Below are 24,819 nucleotides of genomic sequence, written 5' to 3' on the forward strand. Positions count from 1 at the left end.
TGGACCTTAGATCTGGTCCAACCACTTGTGCATCATTCAGCTTCTGCCTCTGTTCAAAACCAAACCATGTTTAGAGTCTCTGAAAATCATTTTAAAAAAGAGAAAAAATCATCTGGATATCACAGATTACTTGATTTATCTACTGAAGGTCCTACTGGTCACCAAGCAGCAAGAAAGCAAACCAACAAGTTAGTCTTTTTGGCCAGAGCATTAGGGACACAGATATGTAGCATGCAGAAGACTTTATTACCTATCACAGCTGCATGCAACCATCATCAAGGCAAGATGACTAATTCCAGCAGCTGAATGAGGAAGAAGTTATGTATTTAGTACAGGAATATCTCCCCCAGCACACTGTGGGAAAGGGCAGTGCTGTAGAGCATAGGACTTTGCCATCACCATTACATATTGACATTGTCGATATGGTGGTGATGTCCATAGTACTGATGTGTGGTTGTTATCAGGAAGGTACTGGTGAGTAGAAGGCTACAGAAATGCTCTTCATATAAGGTTTTCTGTTCCAGTTAACTTTCCTCTTATGAATCTCTTCCATGCTTCCCCCATGAGTAGTGAGGTTACTCACAGTAAGTATACATGTTACTTTGGAGGATCTGAGGGCATCTGTGGGTGATCAAGAAAATCATAGCTGGAATATTATGTCACATCAAGCAGGCATGTAGAATAGCTTAAATATCAAGGAGGAGGAAAAAAAGAAAAGAAAATGGATGTGTGGTGATCCTTAAAGACTGGCAATCAGATAAAGCATGTCTTGACAACCAGGTGTGCTTGAAGAGGCTCATTTACGAGAAATGAGGCTTCTTGGGATCATCAGGCAATCTCACCTACTTACGGCATTCATATTCTCTTGTCTCTCTCCCACTCTTTTTTCCATGGTACAGTACAGTTTTATGTAGTTTTCATGCCCTTTCCAAGTATTTTCTGCTTGTAGGTGTAGGAGGTTTTGATGACCTAAAGAATTGGACAGAGTAAAATGCAATTATTCTGCAGAACTTCCCAGGGTGTAAAAGCCTTCCACATACTTGCATCTAATGAGAAAAGTTTGGACTCTGCACCGTATAGGCTCTTTTCTAGGTCTAAATCCTGTATCCACAACTAGTTCCTGAAATTAGTCTTATTCCTGTAGCCCTTGTACTGCTAAAATATGCAGTGAAAATAAACGAAGAGCAAGGGGAGTACACAGAAAAGTAAATTACTTTAACCAAGCCCTGGACAATGAGAGGGAACCTGAAGAGCTCCTCTAAGTAGAAATTTGATTGCAAACATAAAATAGATGGAGGGATATCAGTTTTTATGGATTGTCACCAGAATTTGTGTACTTCTGCCTTCAGTGATAAGTAGACCTATGAGTTCTAGACAGCACACACAAGTTTCAGCTTACGTTTGCAGAAATTTGCCCAGCCTCTGAAAATGAGAATTACAACCAGGTGTAAGACAAGCTGTATATTAAGTCTAGGTATCACCAAGCATCCAGTGTTCATTTTAGCCTTGTTTCTTTTGTCTTTCTCTGTAGAGCTTTAATTTGTCTTATGCAGCATCCCTGTCTGCCATTTGAAACCTGATTGTTGGGGTCCACTTTTGAACTGTTTTTTAGCTTTGATTGTCATTTTAATTTCCTCTGTAGTGTATTTTTTGACCACAGCTTATATGTTGTAGTCCAAATTGTCCTCTAACATTATTGCTTCAACCTCCTTTTAAAGTTATATTCAAACCCTGTCTTGTTTGTTTTTTTTGCCTGTCAGCTGATGCCCAGATTGAATTAGAAACCACTCTCCTTCCAGATATAGAAATATATTTCCTCTCCTTAATGCAATCTTGTCTGTGTCTGGGTAATTAAAATCATCTATTACTACCACTCAGGTTCATTTACATGTTTTATCTTTTTTAATTTATGCAATAATTACATAAAATACTGAGTTCCAATGGGCCAGCTGGATGGAGTACAGATAGTAAAGCACATCTTATTATGGAAGCATACCTCCAGATATAAGCACTGGCTCTACCATTTCCAGGCTTTTTTTATGATCACAACTGAATCATCTTTAACAAATAAATCAACATATGTTTGTCTGTATATCTGCTTCTTTCCCCAAGAACTGCCAGCTTTTCTGAAGATAAGGACCTCAGAAAGTTCCAGGGACCTCAGTGTTTTATCTACTGAGCTGTTCAACTGTGCAGCCAGATCAATAATTACACCTACCACAAGATGTATGAGGGTACTGTAGAAAACACAGGAGTCAGTTAGCTACTACTGTGAGCATTACATAGGCTTTCTCACTGTAGGGGAGAAACAGAAAGGAGAAGTTATTGCTATGGTTCGTTCTTGCTGAATTTTTCTCATTCAGTAGGTAGTGAAGAGATAATGATATTTTTCACTCTTTAAAAATTCATTTTTTAGAAATTGTCTTCATTTCTTGATTGCCCTTATGTTTCTCAGTCACGTTTACAAAAGCTGTCTTCACCTGTTTATGCACTAACTCAGCCCTTCTCATGGTATTTCGAGCAGTTTTCAGAGCCACTGGGGGGGTTGGGGAGGGGGGGGGGGGAGAGAAGGCAGAGCACCCTTCCCCTTTCTGATCCTAAGAAAGAAGCTGAAAATAAACATTGGGAAAAACAACAACAACAACAACAAAAACCCACAAAAGCAAACTAAAAAACCGTGTGTCTGAAAATACTATAAAATTAGTCTCATAAGTGCCAAAAGATGGAAAAGGTAATCTCCACAAAAAGCATTATTTCCCCATGAACGCTTCCCCAGAAGTGTTCCTGCTCACAATAGGAAGATATTTTCTTCCATTTGACACAATTAACCGCTATTAGCAACTTCAGTGACTGCTTTTGAGGCCTTCTGTTAAAGCACATTTGAGATGAAATCCTTTGTATGCTGCTAATAGTAATTTGAGAGCTGTCTTTGTTTTGTGAGGAGATATTTGTGAAGCTAGACTATTTCAGCAGCCAACATAAAATACTAGAATATTAATTTTCTGGAAGCTTCAATTTCTTGGCACTACAATTTTGCTGTGAAATATAGTACCTGATATTAACGAGTAATAAGAGCTTCTTGATTTCCAACTCTTATGTTTAAAAAATACTTTCCTACAAGTGGAAAGAAAATGTTATTAGTTTGGCATGGCAGTGCACAAGAAGTGGTAAAGCCATGGATGCACTCTGAGTTCTGAAGTTCTTTATGAGACAGTGCATGAAATTTAAAGTGTCTGCAATCTTTAGTATGTTCCTTTAAAGAAACCTGGAAGGTTAAGTCAGCATATAGTCTCAGCATCCTTTGAGACTGTGATCTGCTCCATTCCTGTTCATTCAGCTTCAAACGATGAAGAACAGGAGATACCTCATCTTAAACCATCTTGCTTACTTTTCAAAGTATTCAAAGGCGTGCACCACTGCTGTATGAATGACGTTCCAAACCAAAAGAAATAGCTGACCTGCTTTCTTCATGCAACAAAACAAGACTGCATGAAAGATAGAGCCCATGAGAAACAGAGTTTGTATGTAGGACTTGGGGTCAACATTGGTTCTGAAGCCAAGTCACTGTAAATCAATCTACCAGACCTGACAGATGTGAAACAAGGCAACTGGAATGTCCATATCTATTCATTAATGTGTTCATATTTTCCAAGGGGGTGCTAATTAAAGTATACATCTTTTTTCTTTAGCTTCACTCCTTCAAAGGCGCAGCTATTCATCCTCCATTCCTTTTGCAAAAGGATCCAAATCCAGCTGCTTTTCTTGAGATCTGATATTCCTCACATCAAATCTCAACGATCAAAGCAAAACATTCATTAAGTCTGTCCAGCATTGCTATAATGATCTCCTTAAATGGATTACAGTACTTTAAACATCAAAAAATACCTTTCTGATAATGTATGGGAGCGTTCATTTCTCTAGTTTACCCAATGGCCTGAGATGTTTGTCTGAAGTTTTACCAGGTAGGTAAACAGGCAAGTACTGTTTAGATATCTTTAAATACGGAAGGATAGCATGCTTGTTAAGTAGACAAGCATTTATTTCCTTAACAAAGTATACCATCATGTTCTGGGTCCTCAGGGAGACATCCCCAGAAACCATAAAAAATGCAGTTCCTAGAACTAAGGTTTTCAATCTTTCATCTCTAACATTTGAGAAAACAACCTTTCCAAAAACTGTAAGCCTGGGTGTTAAGTAGTAATTGATACTTCAATACAGCTGATTTTTAGCACTTTGATTACATCTGTCCAGGTCATAAATATAAACCTGTATAACACACTAGTCTGGAATTCAGTTAAAGAATAGGAACTTATAATTAAGCTTTCAAATATAGAAATTTCTATATGGTACTATTTGTGTGTGTGGCAAAAATGATGCTAGGGGAAGAGAAATGTGCAATACAATGGTTTTGGTTTTTTTGTTGCTGTTTTTATAAATGAGGAGAATGAGGGCAATACTTTGTGTTATGTAGTTGGCTGGGTTTGTAGAGCCCAGTTATAAATATAAGCAGTGACATCTTACAGCAGGGTGTGGGGAGGAACGTCCTGGGTAATTAATTTGAGCTGACAGTTGGTATCACAAGACACATGATATTGACTACAGTGACAGCATTATCTGTGGGAGAGGTGGGTCAGTTTCCATTCAGAAACACTGTTTTCCAGGGATTTGGAAACTGACATAATAATTGGCATTAAAAAGTGTTCCATTCAGTAACATAATTTCCCCCTGAAGAACTGATGACCGAAACCGAGATGGCTATTTTAAGATAGCTGAGGACAGAAAGCAGAGAGGGGGGGAAAAAACACCCATTATTTTAATATCAGATGTTCAATTGCTTTCCATTAGTAAAGGCAGCCGCAGATTTCTGAAAATAACAAATGCTTCAGACCTATAGTTTTCCTGCCTTCCAGGACCTATTGTGGTCAAAAATGTACTGAGCTGCTAGCACAATGTCCAGAGGCACAACAGTGTGAGACAAAATTCATCTCCTGTGCTCAAACCTAGTAGTCTGACCTATTTCTCACAGCAGGCTGGGTTAGGGCTATGAGGCCTGTTGGAAAGGCCCGTCCAGACTGATGATACTTTCTCACCAAGAGATAAAGCAACTGTCATAGATGTGATCATGTGTACCTAAAGCTTTGTGTTATTTCCAAGATGTGTGTCTTTAAAACAAACAAAAAACAACATAAAAAACAACATATTATCCTTTATGCTTTAAAGGATTTTTAGCAGTAAAATTTTCACCTTAAGGAGACAATGTTTTCTACCACTGAAAACACTAAATGATTAAGTTTTACTCCAACCACTATTAAATGCTATGCACTGAAGGATTTAAGGTGGCCTTGATTACCTGCTAAATCTTAGGAGATATGGGCTTACTTGGGAAAAGCACCTGCATGTGTAGACAATGATGCTTGTCCAGGGCTCTGAAGACATTGCAATTGGGTTGTAAAACTGACAAAAACAGTATCTCCTAATGAGATTTCTGGTAAGTTTCTTGTCAGCACTTTCAAATGCTGGTCCTAAGTTTATCCTGTAAAAGCAAAAGGCAGTAAACACAGTGTAGTTTTTCCCGTATTTTTAAAGCGCTCTTTAAAGTGATGAAGTTGCTTTGGCTTCTAGAAATGAATGCAGATGCCAGGCCATCTTGTTCCAAGTGGTTTGTACATCCTTGTCTGTACACTGCTGGGCTACTGTCCTGAGCTGCTGATCCAAACTTGGCTCCATGCAATTATGTTCCCATTGGATGTTCCAGAAGAGACATAGTTAGAATTTGGAAATACAATAGGAGATATGTGACTAAATTGCTTTTTTAACCCTTGTTTTCTAAAACTTTTGCAAAAAAATAGCATTTCTTTCTTTCAATGAGATAAAATATTCTGACCTTTGAAAGAGTGTGGAAAAAATACCACCAAATATATTCATATCCTCTGAAATATAAAAATAGAGCAGAGTGTGATTAATGAGCTGTTTAGAAAAGGAAGAAATCACAAATACAGTGACACATGCTGGAAGTTGTTTCCTTAACTTGTCACTTGCCCTCAAAATTCTGGACAAATTATAGAAATTCATCACCAATCTGGCAACTGGGGGTTGTTCCACCTCTTAAGTAGACAGGGAAAGAAGCAGGAAAAAAAAAGCAGCTAGACCTTAAATTTTTGATATGCCACTGAATAGTTGGGCTGCCTCACCCAAGTTTCCTTAGAATTTGCAAAGAGCAGGAAAGTTCAGCTGACAGACTGTGTTCAGCTTCCAATATGCTCTGCTCCGTCTTGACTGAAGGGTGAGCTGTACAAGAGTGCTACCACAGTCTATAATATTCTTTTAATGTCTGAATTTTAAGCAGTCAACAGCAAGTAAGATTGCCAGGTAATGTAATGATCTGAAACCAAGCAAACATGTCACTGGGAGGAGGAGAAGCAGTTGGAGGCAAGAATGTGTATGAATATGTTCAGTCAGTTTTCACGCTGCATATTCAGTATGGAGCTAGGCTTCAACTGAGTGATGTGAACACCATGGATGGAGCTGCTTGGGAGTAGTTAGAGCAATTATGAGAGAAAGGAAGAAAATAAAAGACAGCTCTGCAGATATTAATTATGTTGTTCAGTGAATGATTCTGGACTAGTTCTCTTTTGGTTTAAAAACAGCATCACCCCCTAGAATTAAAACAGCTGCCAACTCATCCCTAAGTCCCTTTACTTCTCTGCGATGCATCAGTTCAATTCTTGGTCCTCATAATTTAAGCAGTTATTTATTTTGCTAAATCCATTTTAATTTATCTCTGGAAGGAGTGGTCTCTCAATCTCCGTTGCCATAACAGTGTCACATTAACACAGTTTTTAAACTGTAAATTGATCCGGTTTGATTGATTTTTGCCTGACCTTTAAACACAAATAGAAGTATTTAAATGGTGTAATAAAACACTTTTGGGAAGTCTAAACACTCTAAAATCCAACAAATGTGCACGGATTAGCTTAATAATAGAGTGGAGAGTTTAGCACTCTTTTTTTTTTTTTTTTTCAGCCTAGTGGTCCAGCAGGCCCTCTGCATTGACAAACAAAAGCTTAGCAAGCTCTTAAGAGTTCAGAAACCTGCATTAACTTCAGTAGGGAAAATAAACACTACAGCTAAAAGCATAGAAAAACAACTAAGGGAGCATTAATTATTCATTGCTAGGGCATGCTACAAAATCTACTGAAGAGCTACACATTTCCTGAAGCTGAAATAATGATTTCAAGGTGTATATATATATATATATATATATTCTTGCTTATTTGTTTCCAGTAGCAGTCAGGAACAAGTATGCAAAGAAGTAGAGCTCAAGGATTTCAGGTTATGAAGACAAAGAAACCTGAAATTCTGTGGAGGTCTCAGGCCACCCAACTTTATTCTGATTTCTAGAAAAAGATGTGGAATAAACTGTTCACTGGAAGATAAAAGCAGATAAGTAGCAGATGCCATGGATTTGTCAAGTGCAAATTGTGTCAAATGCATCTTAGTCTCTTCTTCGACCAGATCAAGGGCAGTGTGAATGAATGAGAAACACTAGGTGTATTTGACCTTAATGAGACTTTTGACACAATCTGACATGATGTTCTCATTACCAAGCTAGGCAAGTACTATCCTGATAAAACTGGTATGAGAGAAGTGGAAAAAGTGATTGGAAATCTATAATTAGTGAGTACTTATCAATGGTTCATTATCCAAATGGAAGTGACTATTGAGTGACATTCTGCAGAAGCCTGTCCTAAGTCTGCATTTATTCAATATTTTCATTAACAGGGATGATAGAATAGGAAGTATGTTTATTAAATTTGCAGAGGATATGGAGCAAGGAGCTACTACAAGATCACTGAAAATTCAAAATTAGCTTGGCTATTGGAGGAGCATTCTGAAATTAGTAGGAAACAACGTTTATCAGGGAAAAGATATATCTTCTACATAGTATTATATAATAGTATTTTAGCAGAAATCATCCACCAACCTTATCTGAGAAGTGTAAGGTCAGGCAGCAATTTTATGGGCAAAAACTTGGGATTATAGCAGATCAGAAGGTGGACATGAGTTCAGCAATTCCATATCTAGCTCAGGCAGGAGTGCTGCGAGAAAGATCAGGTACTTCAGCACAAAGATTCTGGGAGTTTTTTTGCTAGACTGGAGCACAGTAATCTGAAAAAGATGCTATTCCAACAGGCCGCAGCAGAGAAGTCAGGATCTCAGAAAATACAACCAGTTGTGCATGAGCCAAAGAACTGGGAGTATTTATGCTAATGAAATGGTCCCAAAGGGGTACATAACAGCACTTCAGCAGGCTGTTACATGTAAGATATGGTTTACCTTCCATGTCCATGTTGTTTGGAGCAGGAACTAATGAGTTTAATGTGTAGATGAGGAAAATTTGTAATAGGCACAAAGGAATCTTTAATGGTGAATATAGGAATACTCGGGAATAAATTACTGGGTTATGTTACAGTCTTCAAAAAATGTTTATAGGAAAGACTGGAATTTTGAGGGTTAATAATTATGTAGGTACGGATGATTCTGGCAAAGGCAATATGTGGTGAGCCTTCCCCTTCCATCTTTTTCATTTTATTAAGTGCATCATGGAGTTTCTAAAGAGACAGTAACTGAGGCAATGGAAGTGGTTCTTTCTGGTGATGTAATTTGAGTGAGTTGAGTGCTCTCCCATGCTGAAACACAAAGAACTGGAATATGAAATTTTGAGAGCAAAAGAAAAAACAAAAAACAGCAGATTATTTATATGGCTGTGAGTTCCTGTGTGTTTTAGAAGAGAGAGGGAAAAGAGTACAGAAAAAAGGGGCAAACAATCAGAGAGTCAATATACTCTGATAGAGTTTGTTTGTATATTTTAGATAAATTCTGGAGGAAAGAAGATAGACAGAAAAAAAACTGAAAGTAAGTTGCATCAAACTCACTTTATTTCAATATGACTGTTATTTTTCCTTTAGGTAAAGAGTTCCCTCATCTTGTTACATGAGAAACTGCTGGTTAATCTGAGCAAGCTGGAGATGAAAGCAAAGCGTTAAATTACCGAGGAACTGACTGACAGAGAGATGGCAATAGATTAGAGGAAGTTACTCAAAGGTAGGTCTTGGGTCCACTTCTCACTAGGTGGTCTGGCTCTAAAAGTTGGAGTCCTTGATGATGACATACGGTTGAGAAGAATGACTAAGAAACAGGAAAAGAAAGAATTTAAGTAGTATGAGAAATGCTAGAAATGGAATGTCGTTTCAGAGGAAAACTGTGAATTGTGCATGCAGAGACTGATGAGAGAGCTGATTAGAGACCTTGTGAGTTGGAAACAATGCAAAGGAATACATTTGGGGTTTACAGAAGAAAACTCATTTTTAAATGAATTGTTAGTGTGGTGTGGACAGAGGAAGAGGAGCAGGAAGTGCAAGTGCTATTGGGCACTTACAAGAACTCACTCTGAAGACTGGATTTGAGAAGTGAATGAACAGATTGGGCAGAACAAAGGAGAATGCATTTTATGACCGAAGATTGAAAGAGGTTGAATTTTGTTTTCAAAACTAAATAATCTGAAACAGGATGGAGAAAGGGGGTAAGACCACTCTCTCTAAACATACTCAGGACAGTTGCATAGTGATACAAATTCCTGAAAAACCTGTTTTAGCTAAAGGGGTATTAACACTAGACCTATGGATTATCAACTATTTTAGTCTAGCTAATGTTAAGGAGGTTTTCAGCCTCTGGAACGATATACTCACATTAGTGGCTACATAGACATATTGCTTAATGTATTAAGTTTGATCTGTTTCTAAACAAGGTTTCTAAGTAGTACTATATGATGGGATGACAAACTGGACTTTCCCTTTGCACTTTCCATCTGTATTTTCCAACAGACTTTTCCTTCCTTTCTAGTGATTCTTACCTGGCTCAGTTCATCCAAGTGGGATGAACTTTTAGATTATGCAACTTTGAAAGAACAGAAAGGTGGTTTTGCAGTTGTGTACAACACAGTTTTTCTTGTTACTGTTTCAATCAGCTTGTTTTTCCCCTCTGCTCTGGCGGTCTCTCAAATCTGAATACCTCAAGAGATGAAAGGAGAGGGCCTGTTCCATGTTGAAGTTTACTGTGGATCTAGAGGTCTCATCGTATTTGGGCTTACCAAGATAGGAAACATCAAACATCATACCCTCCCCTTTCTTTGTACACTGGCATAAGAAATCAGTCATGAGTAGCTTAGCACAAAAGCAACTGTTCTCGAATTAAGGAGAATGGAATTGTCTTATTTAAAAGCTAGATGCCAGCCAAAATGCCAGACTGAGCAGATCTTGATTTCTGCTAATGCACAGTTATACATTGCCGTGTGCACAAGAACCAGTTTTATTTCCTCTAAAAATCTATCACATTAGTTATTTCCTGTTAATTATTTAGAGTATGCAGCTGATCACCTAAGAGCAGCAATGACTGCTGTGCAATTAGACATCTCAGACTTTTAGATACAAGAAGTGTAAACACCACAAAATAAGCGCCTAACATAATAACCAGCTTATGTTCTACTTCTCTTATTAATGTGTTTCCACATGTGAAGGCAAGCATTATTATTGCTTAGAGAATAAGTATGCCAGAGCAATAAAGCCAAGCAAACAGACTTGTGATACACACATTCAGCAACAGCAAATAAGAAGGGATTTAATCATGGTCAAACTGAGCAGTTGGCCCGAATTCCAGTGGACATTTATTTTGGCAGCTTTCTAACAGCTTTACCACTTGATCTGCTTAATGCTAAGTGTTTCTAATATGTGGCAGTGCTGGTCAAACACCAGAAATAATTTGCATGCTCCTTCCAAAAATTCCAGCCAGCTGATCAGAAAAGAAAGGAATTTCATAATGAGAGCATTCATACTTTCCCCCTGGCTTTATGAAAATATTTTGGCAGCTTTAATTGCTTTGTATTTAACATTACCATGCAAGTGGATTTTTAGTTTTAGAATTTAACTTAGCATTAAGTTAAGTGAGGTTGACTAAAAGAAGCCAAGAACTTTATTATATTGGATTAAATTGCGAGGGGCTTCCAAACAATGTGATTTGGGCACGGATCGACTGATGGAGGAACAGAGATTGAACACTTCTGAACTGATATCATTTTGCCTTTTGTGGTTACTTTCTTGCTGTTTAAACTGGAATGTTAAAGTGTTAAGCGTGAACTAAGTTCTTTACTAGGAGAGTGGTGAGGTCCTGGAACAGGCTGCCTGGGGAGGTTGTGGATGCCCTGTCCCTGGAGGTGTTCAAGGCCAGGTTGGATGGGGCCCTGGGCAACCTGATCTAGTAAACATGGAAGTTGGAGCTTCATGATCCTTAAGGTCCCTTCCAACCCAGGCCTTTCTGTGATTTTGTGATACACACTAAGTTTTCAAATTGCCTGTGGCTAGGAAGCATGGATATCCTGGGGACTTTGGACACCCCATACTACACGTACTGAAAATGTGACAGCACAGGATCACTCATAGCAAGTCAAAACAAAGACCTACTGAGCTCAGTAATATCTTTAGAAATGGACAAGATTGGACACTAAGAAAAGAAATAAAAAGAACAAGAGAAGCATGGCATGGTGTAATTTCTCTGCATCAGTAAAGTAAAAGTAAACAGGCAAGACCAAAACAATTGAAAAAGTAGCATAAGAAGATCAAAATTAAACAAAACAATAAAACCCACAAAAAAAGAAACCTTGTAGTAAAACACAAACAGCAACAACAGGCCAAAAAAAAAAAAAAAAAAAGGCAAAAAAAGGGACAGTTTTGGTTTAAATTACATCATGGTAAGAAGCTACCCAAATTTTCTCCAAAACAAAAATTTCCCGTAGCTGAAATCAAATATTTTATTTGTTCTGTGCAAGTCAGTACACTTGAATTCAATTAGAATATTGTGTCATCAGAAGCCTGTGAAAATAGGTATATTCTTCATGAACCCTGTGGAAAGAAAGGCTGTCATATTTCAGATATCCCTTGAAATTAAAGCCATGAAGTAAAACAATAGTCTCACCCTCTATACAGACCCCAGGTCCCTCTCTAATACCTCTGCTAAATCCTACCCTCAGTAAAGGCATCCGGCTTTGACCTGATGCAATGAAGACACGTAGTAGTATATAATCACTGTGTTCACTCTTAAGAAATTGCCATGGTTCTACCTGTTCCCTCTCTCATTTTCCACTGTTTTCTTTAAATCATCGAATCCAGAACCAGTGCCAGAGGCAGATGTAAAAATATCAGCTTGCTCCTACCGTTCTCCTTTTGTGCAGACAGCCATGGCTCTTGTTAGCCATTTTTGCCACTGTGCCAGAAGCATCAACAGATTTTCTCTGTTGAGGGATTTTTAAACTCTGTCGATCATAAGATTTGGATTTACGATGCAGTTCAATGCCAGTTGGCTTCAATGGTCATTGGATTGCACTCTAGAGGATTTCTGAGAAACAAACAGCAGAACAAATTGGAGTACTGGATCCCTTGAGACTGGCTCTAAAACAGCCTTATGTCTTCCCTTGTCTGCAAAGCAGTACAGTGGACAACTAATTCTCTCTGCAGTGGGAGTACTGTATTCTAGTAACCAGTTTATCTGCTTAAAAAGAAAACACCACCTTGGCTTTCAAAGAGAAAAAAATATATACATGGTGAAATATTTTCATTCAGATAGATATAATCTAAGCATGAAAAAATGAACTCTGTTTGAAACCAAAGAAAAAAACCATACTGCACTCTCAAGAAGTGGCAGGGAAAGAGTCTGCTCCAGAGCCTGTACTGTACAGTTTTACCAACCAACACCACAGAAATAGAAGATGTAGGCATGTAGCATGTGCTATTATACAGTCATCTTGTGGGTAGTTATTGAAGGAATAGATTTTGTGTGAAAACTGGAATCTGTTCATTACAGGGTAAGTAAAAGCTTCTTTAGCTGTAGCCAACTGCAGTTTAATTTAAACTGCATTCACGATGACAGAAAACATAGTAGCTAGACTGCTTGAGCTAATAATACCCTGCCCATGTATTTTGCTTACAGATGGTCATTAATATCATAATGACAGACAGGCTGCACTGTGTGCAACTATCCTATTTAGTTTAGCTACGAAGAATTGTCCAGCTATAATTCAATGCTGAATAAGTGAGGCATTTAAAAGGAAAGGTAATTTGAGCTATGCTGTGTGTATACAAGCAGCCTGAGAAAACTCTACTAAACATATTGAATAAGTATGGCTTCACTAGGACACCTCACATAGTGCTATGGTACATACCAATACTGGACTGAGAAAACCAGAAGCAGGAGAGCACAGCTAGTCCAACTAAGCATTTTGCCCTTGAGACTATTTCCCCCCAGATCTTTGATGATTGAATGAACTTGTTTGGACAACTGTGGCTGCAGAACTGCCATGCATGGCAAATGAAAAACTCTACCACACTTACTTTGAGGTGGGAATTAAGATTGCAGTCACAAAATTGATTATTTTAGAAGAGCCTCTTTGACTTACATGATGGATTAGAGATTATAGAATTTTAGGATGGCTTGGATTGAAAGGGATCTTAAGGATCATCTAATTCCAACTCCCCTGCCACGTGCAGGGGTGTTACCCACCAGACAGTGGTTGTTCTGAGTCAGAGGTCGTTTGTATGTATCCCGTAACTATCAAGAGATTTGTCTCTTTAGGTTTTCTGTGCAGTTTCCTTTGAACATTCAGCATCTCTGATATCCTTTGGCAAGAGATTCTTCTGTTAAACTGCATATTTCATGAAGAATGACATCCTTTGGTTTGTACCTACAGGTTTGATCCCATATTGGAACTTCTATTGGCCCTGCTGTGCAAACCTTGCCTTGCTGTGTAAGTAGGCAGAACACGCAGTTATTTGAACTCCATAACATGGAGAGCAATCTATTCTTTATCTTGGATTTATTGGCATGCAATTGCATTCACCTCTCAACAGTTACTAGCTTCCGTATTTGTGATTCCATAGGAGTACACTTCCTTCGTGTCCAGTCAGAGAGTTGAAGATATATAATTGAGCCCTGCCTACAAATGGAGAATAACGCTCTGCTACATTTATGTGACTGCATTTCAGTGAAGAATTTGAGGTTAAAATCCACTTAAAAATATTTAATCTGGAAAATCATTTCCTCGTTTTTCCTACTTTTTCCTAAAGATCCAGAAAATTTCAAAGCACAAGCCCTCCTTTTACCCATGTTTGTCAGATGTTGCAAGGAGGAGCTGTGCCCAGCATTCACTTTTGGAATTTGTGTCTGGGAAGAAGAAACTCTGGTGGTTTATCTCATCAGGATATGACAGCCCAGCCAATTTATCTGCTCTCCTCTTCTAATACTGTGTCAGTTCTACTTACTCTTCCCTTATCAGCTGACATCTGCAATGTCCTTTAGTTTGTGACACATCACTGAAAGGATGGAAAGTCTTGAGCGTATGTCATTGCCTCTCTTATTAACCATTATACTCTCATCTGAAGCAGCAAGCACGTTTTCTGTTTATTCATACATCTTGCTACCCCTTTATTTAACAGCAGTTTTTGATGCCTTAAAAGTAATCCACGTGAAGGATAAGGAATCTCAGGCTTCACAACAGGTTGCTTCTTGCTGCTTCTGAGCATGCTGATGTGATCAGCTGGGCTCACTGAAATTTCAAAACACGCTGACAAACTGTTAAAGCACTCATGTGCAATGACAGTGAGCGTGGCTTCAAGCTGTAGATTAGATTTCAACTGTGTCTCCCAAAACGCAAGTTAAATCCCTTGCACAATTCCTTGAGGTTTTGCATTTCATGTATTGAAGTGGATTGAGCCCTAATCTTCTAGGTTCCTAGCTGTCATTTCATCTGCCTGTGACAGGGACACAGCAGGGCAAGCCACAGGTCTGTATGGCAAAGGCACTGCCTTCAGTTTGCAGCTGCAGCACTGCATGGCTCTGGGTAAGGCTTGCACCTGGTCAGGTATTGAAGTATGCTGCTTTGTGACTATTTTCCTCTGAGTCTGGTTTGCTTTAAACCATTCATTGCTTGTCATATGGTTTATACACAGATACCTTTAGGATATATCTGGAACTGTTTGTTAATCCCCCCCCCTCCAAATGTTTACATTTTAGCATGACTTATTTTTTATTTGAAAATACCTACTGAAATATGTTATTCATTATTCACCACAGGAAGCAAAACTGATAACAGATTGCACAGCAGACTATACACATGCGAGGGGGAAACCAAAGCCTGTGTCCTCCAAAGCAGCACAGGTTCAGAAAATTCTCACCCTACCTATGGGGAATGGATTTCCACATGAAACAGATACTTGCAGTCAGTCTGAGTTGTTCTACGGAACAATGTACCGGTCCAAAAGAAAGACTGCATTATTAAAGAAGATTATTCATCAACAACAGAACAAATTCATCATGAATCAACATATTGCATTTCTACCCTAGTGTTTTAATTTGGATGTTGCCTGACCATGCAGCTGGTACTCTTTCCATCTGATTGAGGTGAATTTAAGTGTTAGAAGCCAGATTTAGGCTGTTCATAGGTATAGGGGAGACAGAGAGGCAGACAAAGCTCTTTGAATTATTTAGTGTTATTGCAGAATGAGATCGTTACACCTCAGTGATTTATGAGCAAACTCACAGTTCAAAAAGTCAAACTGGACTTAATCCCCTGCAGCTACTAGCCACAGTTAGAACCTGTGCACGTACATTAGGGCTATGAAAATGATCCAAGGGATAGAACACCTTTATGAGGACAAGTTGAAAGGGCTGGGGATGTTCAGCCTGGAGAAGAGAAGGCTCTGGTGTGACCTGAGAGCCAGCCTTTCAGTACCTATAGGGAGCTATAGGAAAGAAGGGGACAGACTATTGATCAGGGTCTGTTGTGATAAGAGGAAATGGCTTCAAACTAAAATAAGGGAGATTTAGATTGGATATAAGGATTTTTTTACAATAAGAGAGGTGAAGCACAGGTACTGGTTGCCCAGGGAGATGGTGTCTTCCTGTCCCTGGAAACACCTGTGGTCAGGCTGGATGGGTCTCTGAGCTCCTGATGGAGCTGCGGATGTCCCTGTTCGTTGCAGGGGGGTGTTCCTGGATGGCTTTTCAGGGTTCCTTCCAACTCAAGTGATTCAAACAGAAGCTTGATCTTTGAATTCATAGGACATTTCTCAGCCTACTGTAGGAATACAGGGGGCATTAGATTCCACACTAACATCATTTCCACTGGAGCCATCTAATGAGGCCTGATCTATTTGCAACAGAACATTTACAACATTCTTTTCAGACACAGCTGCTGTTTTCATGTCACCCTATAAGCTGCTTTTTCTTTAACACTCACTCAGAAATCTGTGTATATCTCTTACATGATGTCCAGTGGAAAGTAACAACTCTGGGTTAGTTCCTCGGGTAGTGTCAGCCAGTGTGGTTGTACTGATGTCAGCCATCAAATGCAGCTGAAGGTCTAGCTCTGCTGACATTTAATTCCTGTGTTTGAAACACAGATATGTGCACAAATGCTGAGAGCCCTTAAATTAAATGTTTTTATTCCAGAAGAAAAAATATTCACTTTAGCAGAAACCAACAGCTCTGCGGCCTTCAGCTCTTTCTAAATAACTTAGATGAGCAAATCAATCAACACTTTTTTTTCCCCAAGCTTATAACAGAGTACAATAGATTTATTGTATGTGTTAGGGGTTTTTGTTGTGGTTGTTGCTTTTGCTATATGTGTGTAACTGAAGAAAAACATAAATAACATGAAAGTTCCAGTTAATATAGCTCCGAGCAGGAATATGTTTTTTTCTTCATATATGATTTTCATGGCTCTATTCAGGCTGTGATGTTATTCATCTCTTTATTCTCCGTTCAGCACAGCTGTCTGCAGCTGACAGTCAGAGTGAATGTGCAATCTGGAGAATATGACTGGATGCCAGGTGAATAAAGAAGAATCAGTTTACATCATAGTAGAACATTTTAATCCCACATTTCTCATGTTGGTTTTCTAGCTCCCTGTCCGCATCAGAATCTTGCATCAGAAACAGTGCCACCAACAGGACCAGGAAGGTGATTGTGATGATCGTACCTCTGTACTTGGCACTGATGAGGCCAAACCTTGAGTGCTGTGTTCAGTTTTGGGCTACTCACTACAAAAAAGGCATGGAGGCTCTGGAGTGGGTTCAGAGAAGAATAACAAAGCTGTGGAGGAGTTCAGGTCTTATGGGGAACAGCTGAGGGAATTGGTATTATTCAGTCTGGAGAAGAGGAGGCTTAGGAGAGATGTTACGGCGTTTTACAACTCCCAGAAAGGAGGCTGTGGCAAGGTGAGGGTCAACCTCTTCTTCCAGGTGATAGTGAAAGAAAGAGAGATAATGGCCTTGAGTTGAGCCAGGAGAGGTTCAAGCTGGATATTAGGAACAATTTCTGCTAAGAAAGAGTTAACTGCGCTGAATGATTTTAGTGATCTTTTCCAACTTCAGTGAATCACAGTGTCTCATTTGGGAGGTAATCACTTGTGATTCAGATCAGTTTTGGTTAAGCCGGAGGAAGTCATGACAGGATGGACAGGGGTCAATAGGACAGCATTATCAGGAGCCACTGATCTTTTAGGCACATGAGGGGAAGAGCCATTTGCCACCTAAAATGAAAGAGACTGGCCTTGTCACTCAAATACATTTTGTACCTCTGCTTTGGAGTGCAATGACTCACCCATATCTAAGCTTTCTATATCTGCACCCAGCCCTCTTGGCTGCACAAGGGAAGAAAAGCACACCTAGCAGCATGACAGTGCTGTGTCTGAACAGCACAAATGATGAAGTTTTTACTGCCTGAGAAGCAAATGTATTAGGAAGATAAAGAGGGGCCATGATAGATTAAATGTTGCTGGGAGATGAAGCTGATATCCTTAAGGGTCTGAGTGATTTTTTCATCCTAAGAAAAAAAGATCTGTAATATCCCAGAGTCCGTCTTTTCCTTGAGGGGAATAGAAATGCTAAAGTAAAAAACCTCACTGCAGTAGAGAAGATAATAAGGCAATTAAAGCTCTCAGAACTATTAAAAAGTTGACAAAGCACCAGGAATAGGTGAAATACATCACTGAAATCAGCATGGGAAGAGCAAATAAAATCGAAAACCCTTTGGAGAAGAATTTTGATTGCTTACTAATGGCAATGTTAGTACCAGAGGATAGGGTAATTTCAATATGTAAGGAAGGAGCAAGGTTAAAAATGGGCCCGCTTCACCTGAATTTCAGGAAATTAGTCAATAATGTATCTCAAGATGAATTGATTTGAAAGGTCAGACAGGATGGTGACATTGCTGCAAGTGGGAAAATTAGTGAAACTGGTAAGAAATTGCCCTTTGGCTGGCAACCAAAGGTTCCAATAAGGTGGTGTGAAGCCTTAAGAGAATATTGATCACAATATCATTCAAATCCATAAATAGTTCATCCTCTCTGGTCACATTCTTTATAATCCAAATACTTTGTAAAACCAAAAGCGAGCATCTACATCCATCTGTTTTTTCTGATGTCCCATTGGCTGCCTTACCTTATGCGAGTGGTCAACTATGTCATTAAACAGCTCACAGTGAGGGCAAGTGGAAGGAGATAAGGTTTGTTAGATGTGGCTTTGTAGCCTGTCTCTATACACAGCTTTTCCTTAGTGACAGAAAAAAAACAAACGATGATCACCCCACCCCACAGTGATTCAGTATCGTTCTATTTCTCCTTGTATTAAAAAAATACAGATGCTGGAGGAATATTTCCATATTTCGCTCCATCCATTCATATTTCAAACTACACTGGGGAAAAGGAAAAAAAAAGATTATTATCAGCAAATATTACTTTTCTAGAGATAGAAAAAGAAAATGAGAGATATAATTTAAAGTTTTAGAATAAAGTTTCATGAGGGGCATTCAGATTATGATAAAAATCAATGCCAGCAAGGCTAACTGGGTTCTGTGGGATATCTACAAAAAAAGAAACATTTGAGGACTGAATATATGTTATGTTAAAAATTAAATTCTATTCTACGCGGGAACCTTTTCGCATTGACAAAGGAATAAATTTGGTGACTTAATGAGATTTTCCACTTCCAATGTTTATGATTCAGTATATTAAATATGACCTAATTTCTGTGATATATGATGCGTATTAGAGGCATGTGGGATCCTGGAAGAAAAAAATAATCAATTGATTTCTGGCAATGCACCACTTAAGAGACAGTGAAATTTAATCGAAGGATCATGAAGGTGTCATGGGAAGAAATGTGACTTCCTGAATTTTGACAGCCACTTTTGCAGTATTAAAATATGTGGTCCTTTCCTGTTTTATATGGAAATGATAAGTTCTCCACGCACATTAGCAAACTGAAGTCTTCCACTTTCACCAAATCCAGCACATGGGTCTGCAGACTCATGGTTTTCCCCTTCTCATTTATTCCTCTAAATAGGAAGGCAGCTCTGGCATTTTTCTGAAAAGCACCAAGAGGCGTCAACAAGAGATATCTGAGAAAGGTTACTCCAAAGTGGTCCATCAGTAGGACAATGCTGGAACATGTAAATACCTTCATAATGAGTGGGAGCACAGAGGCCAGAAGAAAGCTGGACTAAAGAAGTATCTCATGCCCTTACTTTCCCAAATGAAACAGACTCATTGTTTACATCTGGAGCATGGAGTGCTCTGAAGGTTGTGTGATTCTTAAGATCATGTAAAGTAATCACTTTTCCTCATAGCCTGCTCAGGGCTTCTGTTAAAGAACCTATAGAGCATTCAGGGATGGATTGGAGAAGTTGTCATCCAATTGCCAAAGGCTACTCAGAATAATTATTCTCTCTAGTCCTGGCTGATGAAGCTTGTACAGGATGGTGCAAGAACAGTGAACTGGCCTCCTTGCTCTAGGACACAATCAATACTAAATTAGCCTTTAATTACAAGTCTTTTAATTATTCAGTGTTGACTTATGGTATGAAGCAGCAGCTGTAAATCTTTCTAAAGCAAAGGCTTTGATTTTTGGTAGTCTCTCATTATCTCCTATAGTATCCTTGTGCAGGAAAATAAGACCTCTATTGACATCATTTCATAATTTCTACAAGACTAATCCAGGAGCCATGCTGCTGCTCAGCAAGTGTAATAATAAATTTAAAAGCCTCTGGCTGTTCATAGGTGGCATTACTGAGCAGAAAGTGATTTGCCTGAAGTTTGATAGATCTTAATCAGTTTCAAGGTAGTGGGGAATAATTTTTATCATGAAAAATTCTGCACCATGTTGCTCTGAGAGTGAATATACAGAACAACAGCATTGCTCCCAACATAATTCAAACCCAAGCCTAAATCTCTACCTAGACTAGATCTGAAAATCCATTTTTTTTTCCCTAAAAATAAATATTGGTTTCACTTTCATATATGATGTATCATAGAATTATCATAGAACAGCTTGGATTGAAAAGGACCTCAAATATCATCTAGTTTCAATCCCCCTTCCACAGTCAGGGTCACCAGCCACTAGACGAGGCTGCCCTCAAAGAAAGATGCTTACTTGGTTGAGGAATATATAATATAGCCTATATATAGGCTATGTATAGCTATATACATCTATGTGTAGAGAGATGCCTGTTTTATCCTGGATGTTTACACATTAGAAAAGTAGAGATTTTTGCTCTCATTTCATGCCTTGAAAGAAAAGAAACTGTAAGTGCACCTTGTGACATTTGTCATGAAATTTAAAAATCATTTTTTTATTTTCCTGTGTGTTATCTGCAAGTCGTAAATGATATGAAATTCAAAAACTGGTGGTCTTCTGCTTATAAATAATCTCTTGAATCAATGTTTCTGCCTTGAAACTTCTCCAGTGGATTTATGATGCTGTCTTCCATTCCACAGATGAAGAAGGGGATGTACTTTCTTCCCCCGTATACTCAGCGCTGTCTGGTATGCAAGTTTCACATCACAGCACAAAAAAATGTGATGGGTTTGGAAACGTAGCTGAGAGTGGACAGTAGGCATAGTATTGAATATTTTCTCTAGTACCTGATTATATATGCAGTGGTGAGATACCAGACCTCCCTATGACTTGGGTTGAAAGGACTTCCTGCTTCAGTGAATATCAGATGACCTGCCCTATTCTCTGCTGATGCTTCTGCATTAGCCCAGAACTTGGAAGTGGATACACATGCCCTGGAAACAGGATCTTGAGATCTTTACTTTGGAGGGCTGTAGCTTCTCTGCAGCTCATTTAGTTACCTGCTGAACATCAGATGAACTGCAAGATTCAACAGTTGTATCCTCTATGCAGTGGGGCTTGCTGTACAATTGTTCTGGTCTTTATCAAGATGATTTTTCAGTTTATAATTATCAACCTATTATTTCTCACTTTCTATAAATACCATAAAGTAAGAAAATACTAGAAGAACTAGTAAATAAATCACTCCGCCAAAAGTTGATAAATTGTGTGTTACTGTGCATAACCCAGCAGTAACAGTTCAAGCATTAATGACTTAGACTTTCTTAATCACTTTTTTTAATTACAAAACCAGACAGAGCTTATTATCAACAAATTACTTGCTATTATTTCATTGTTCCTCCTCAGATCAAAATCGTGTTGAATGTGTTTAAATGTATGAATAAAACCAATGCCAAACATTTGTATAACTTATATTTAATGAATGTTTTTGAAGATGTCCTTGAAACAGTGATATTAGGTTATTTTTCCATCTTGTTCTGTATTATGTTTTGTGCTCCAACAGGAGGTTTCATCCCAGTGAAGGCATAAAGTAGTAATCCACTGGCACATTCTTTGCTCTCATTAAGACTGACAAGAAATAATTACTTCATACTTGTCCTCATTAATAGCTAAAATTGTCTTCCACTTTCTTATATTAGCAATAATTTACTTTCAGTACTAAATCCATTAACTGAAGTCAGGTCCTCAGGTCAGAACTCTCATTTTCCAACTTCTTGACTCTTTTTCCTCTTCTCAAAAGGGCATCCTCTATCCCCAAATGGCAAGGAGTGCCATCACAACACTGTGTGATTCATATGCTATATTATGTCAGTGCTAATGGAAAAGCAGATAACCATCTCTGCCTCCCTGTCTAACCTGTATTTGCAGGCCTAGAAAGAGAAGTTAGTTAAGCTTTGCTTTGTTGCTACCATAAGTATGATATGTAGGTGGTCATTAGAAGCCCAAATAAATGAGACCGATTCTCTCCACTTAGTGCTAGTTCACTGGAAGCACAGGCCAATACTCAACCTAAGCAACACAGATATATAGGGAAAGAGACAAGAAGCTGCTGGTATCATAGGGCCATGAATTAAAATCCTGGAGTATCTGAATATCTGTGTTGGTAGGAGAAGACTTCAATTTTAATGTAAGCAGTATTCTTACACTTGATGCTTCTCCCAGAGACTGTAGTGAATTGCAAAGGTGTTTCTACTATTAAAATAGGTAGAATTCAGACACTGCAAGGAAAGGGAAGGACATACATAGAGCAATAAGACTCTCTGTAAAAACCTGATCTATCTATAAGCTTATGGTACACACTTGAAAGAGGCTTTTTGAAAGGCATAATTCGGTGGATGAGGCTGAAAACATTAAGAAACTGCAAAAAAAAATCTTTGAAAAAGAAAAGATTGTAATAGCTTTGTACTGACTTCTTTGTTTCAACAAGGAATTCCTCATAAACTGTCCAGTTTACTTTGCTATCTTTGTTAACCAGGTTGTGAAAAATGAAAGGGCTCAGTAAGGAATTTTTTAAATACTAACCTGATCCAAACTACAAAAAGATAGATCCAGGCTTAAATGACCACAAAGCACTCTTGGTTTCATTATCCTTTTTGCCTTTGCCATGATAAAAAAGACCAAACTAATAACAAAATTCATAGCTCCTGTCACTTCTACATCCCGTTGCCTGTCTGTAAGGACTGAGAGCATTTCATTGTTTGGTGTGACTGCCCATAGGCATTAATACAAAATGCTTTCCCTTTCCTCCCTGTTCCTCCCATGACCCCATCAAGCAGGAAGGAGGGATTGCTGTCTGTTGCCTTATGGAGGGACTTGCCCCCACTTATGCTCTTGGGACAGGAAGGCCTGTGGGAAATCCAGGTCAGGAGCACCCAGCGGGAGTAGGTTCAGGAACTTAGAGGCTTGAAAGGGTAATTATGATTTCCTATGCTTCTTTCTTCTGCGAGAAATGTGATTTTACTTGGTTTTGTTCAGGCACTTAGTTCCTATCCTAGTGATGTCAATGGGCTTTCTTCAGGAACTGGGTAAAATTGCAACCAGATTAGCCCCGAAACATATGCAAATACAAGAAAGCAAAAGGTAACTGGGTGTTTGTTTTTTTTTTTGCTTTAGTTTGTGTGTTTTTTCTATTGGTAATCTTTTTTACTTTCACTGTGTAAGTATTTATTCTTTCATTTTTCATTTGGAAACACAGGCTTCGATAACTCAGAAAACACTGCATTTTAAAAGTTTTCATTGAGTGTGGAAAAAAAGGAAAGAAAAGCTTTCTATCGTAACCACTGGTGAGAAAAATAATAATAAAAAATGCTGCCACTGTACAAAATTGCCAGAGATTTAGCTGTGACATGAAGCATATCATTAAAATTTGTTTTACTACTTCTCCTGTTGTTATTCTGTGGACTAACATGAAAGGAATTGAAAGATTAATCTTTATTTTTCCTGGGAAATTTAAGTTCCTTTCCCCTCATCTAGGAAGGCTTTGAATTTTATTTTTCCCCTCATTATGTGTGGTGGTTTGTCATATATTTGATATAAGCATATTTAAGCCTCGGGGGCTGCTCCTAAATTAATGGGGGTGATCCAGGGCAGATTAGAAAGGCTCTGTGCAAGCATGACATGCAGTGGCAAAACTGATTTGAAGTCCCTTATTCAGGGCTCTGGGCTGGTCATTTTGGTCCCACAGCAGTGTCTCTAATCTCAAGCCTCCCAGACAAAAATTTGCATGTGAAAGCAGCCGGCCACATCTCAAGCTTCTTAACTCTCCTTCAGTTTTTCTTCCTGGCTTTGCTGGGAGGGAGTGAAAGAGCAGCCAGTCTGCAGCTTTTGTGCCAGCAGGAGCTCTGTGGTTGGTACTTGTGCAGCGCAGTTGTTTGTGCAGGCAGATTTTAATCCATTGCTGGAGGTCTGAGAGTGGAATCTAGTACTCTCAGATGAGTAATACTGGAGGTCCTGTGTCTGAGTGGCATGGGTTCATCTGAATGCCATCTCCCAGCTAGATGCGGGTAGATTCCTCTGGCCACATCACATCACCATGGACCATACGCCATACGGCTCTACACTTAATTACACGCCTTTTTCAGCTTCCCCCATCTTATTTTCCCTCATTATGGGAAAATAAATTATTGTTTTTCCTCCAAGTTTTTGTGTGTTTTTTTTTTTCTATCTCTCTCTCAAATTTGAGTGGAAAAAATAAGTGAATGAGTGAAAATCTGAAAAAATACAACGAATGAAAATCATGTTGTTATTACAATGGGGTGCAATTTATTCTGATAAAACGTACCCCATTTTAAAGCTCAGAGGATGAACTTTCAGTGAATGTTAAACCTTAGGCTTATGGGTTGTGGAAGCACTTTCTTTTCTTCTTTTCAACCATAGCAAATTGTAGATAACACCAGAATATTCCCTGCTGTTTCTGAGGTAAATTTCATACAGCTGAATTCCTTGGTCTATCCATAACTTAAATGTCTCTCCGCATTAATGGTAGAGTCTGTCTCAGTTTATTGCAGTATAACTAGTGCTGCAACATAAATAAATAAAATAATATAGAACAGTCAATTCTGCTGGTCCAGCATCATGTATC

At 38.6% G+C, this 24,819-nt stretch overlaps 1 long non-coding RNA gene across 1 annotated transcript in view; it reads right to left on the reverse strand.

Moving 5' to 3' along the window:
- Positions 1-228: 228 nt before the first annotated feature.
- The window catches only part of LOC146760802 (uncharacterized), a 122,230-nt gene continuing 97,639 nt past the window's right edge, over positions 229-24,819 (reverse strand). Inside the window, exons 2-3 of the long non-coding RNA XR_014946146.1 lie at positions 2,219-2,295; positions 229-969 (exon numbers count right to left, since the gene is read on the reverse strand). This is a non-coding gene — a long non-coding RNA (uncharacterized LOC146760802). The remainder of the gene's footprint in view (positions 970-2,218; positions 2,296-24,819) is intronic.

The sequence above is a fragment of the Coturnix japonica genome, chromosome 5 (assembly GCF_054131305.1).
Source record: "Coturnix japonica strain WE chromosome 5, WE-NBRP24, whole genome shotgun sequence".
NCBI classification, from domain to species: domain Eukaryota; kingdom Metazoa; phylum Chordata; class Aves; order Galliformes; family Phasianidae; genus Coturnix; species Coturnix japonica.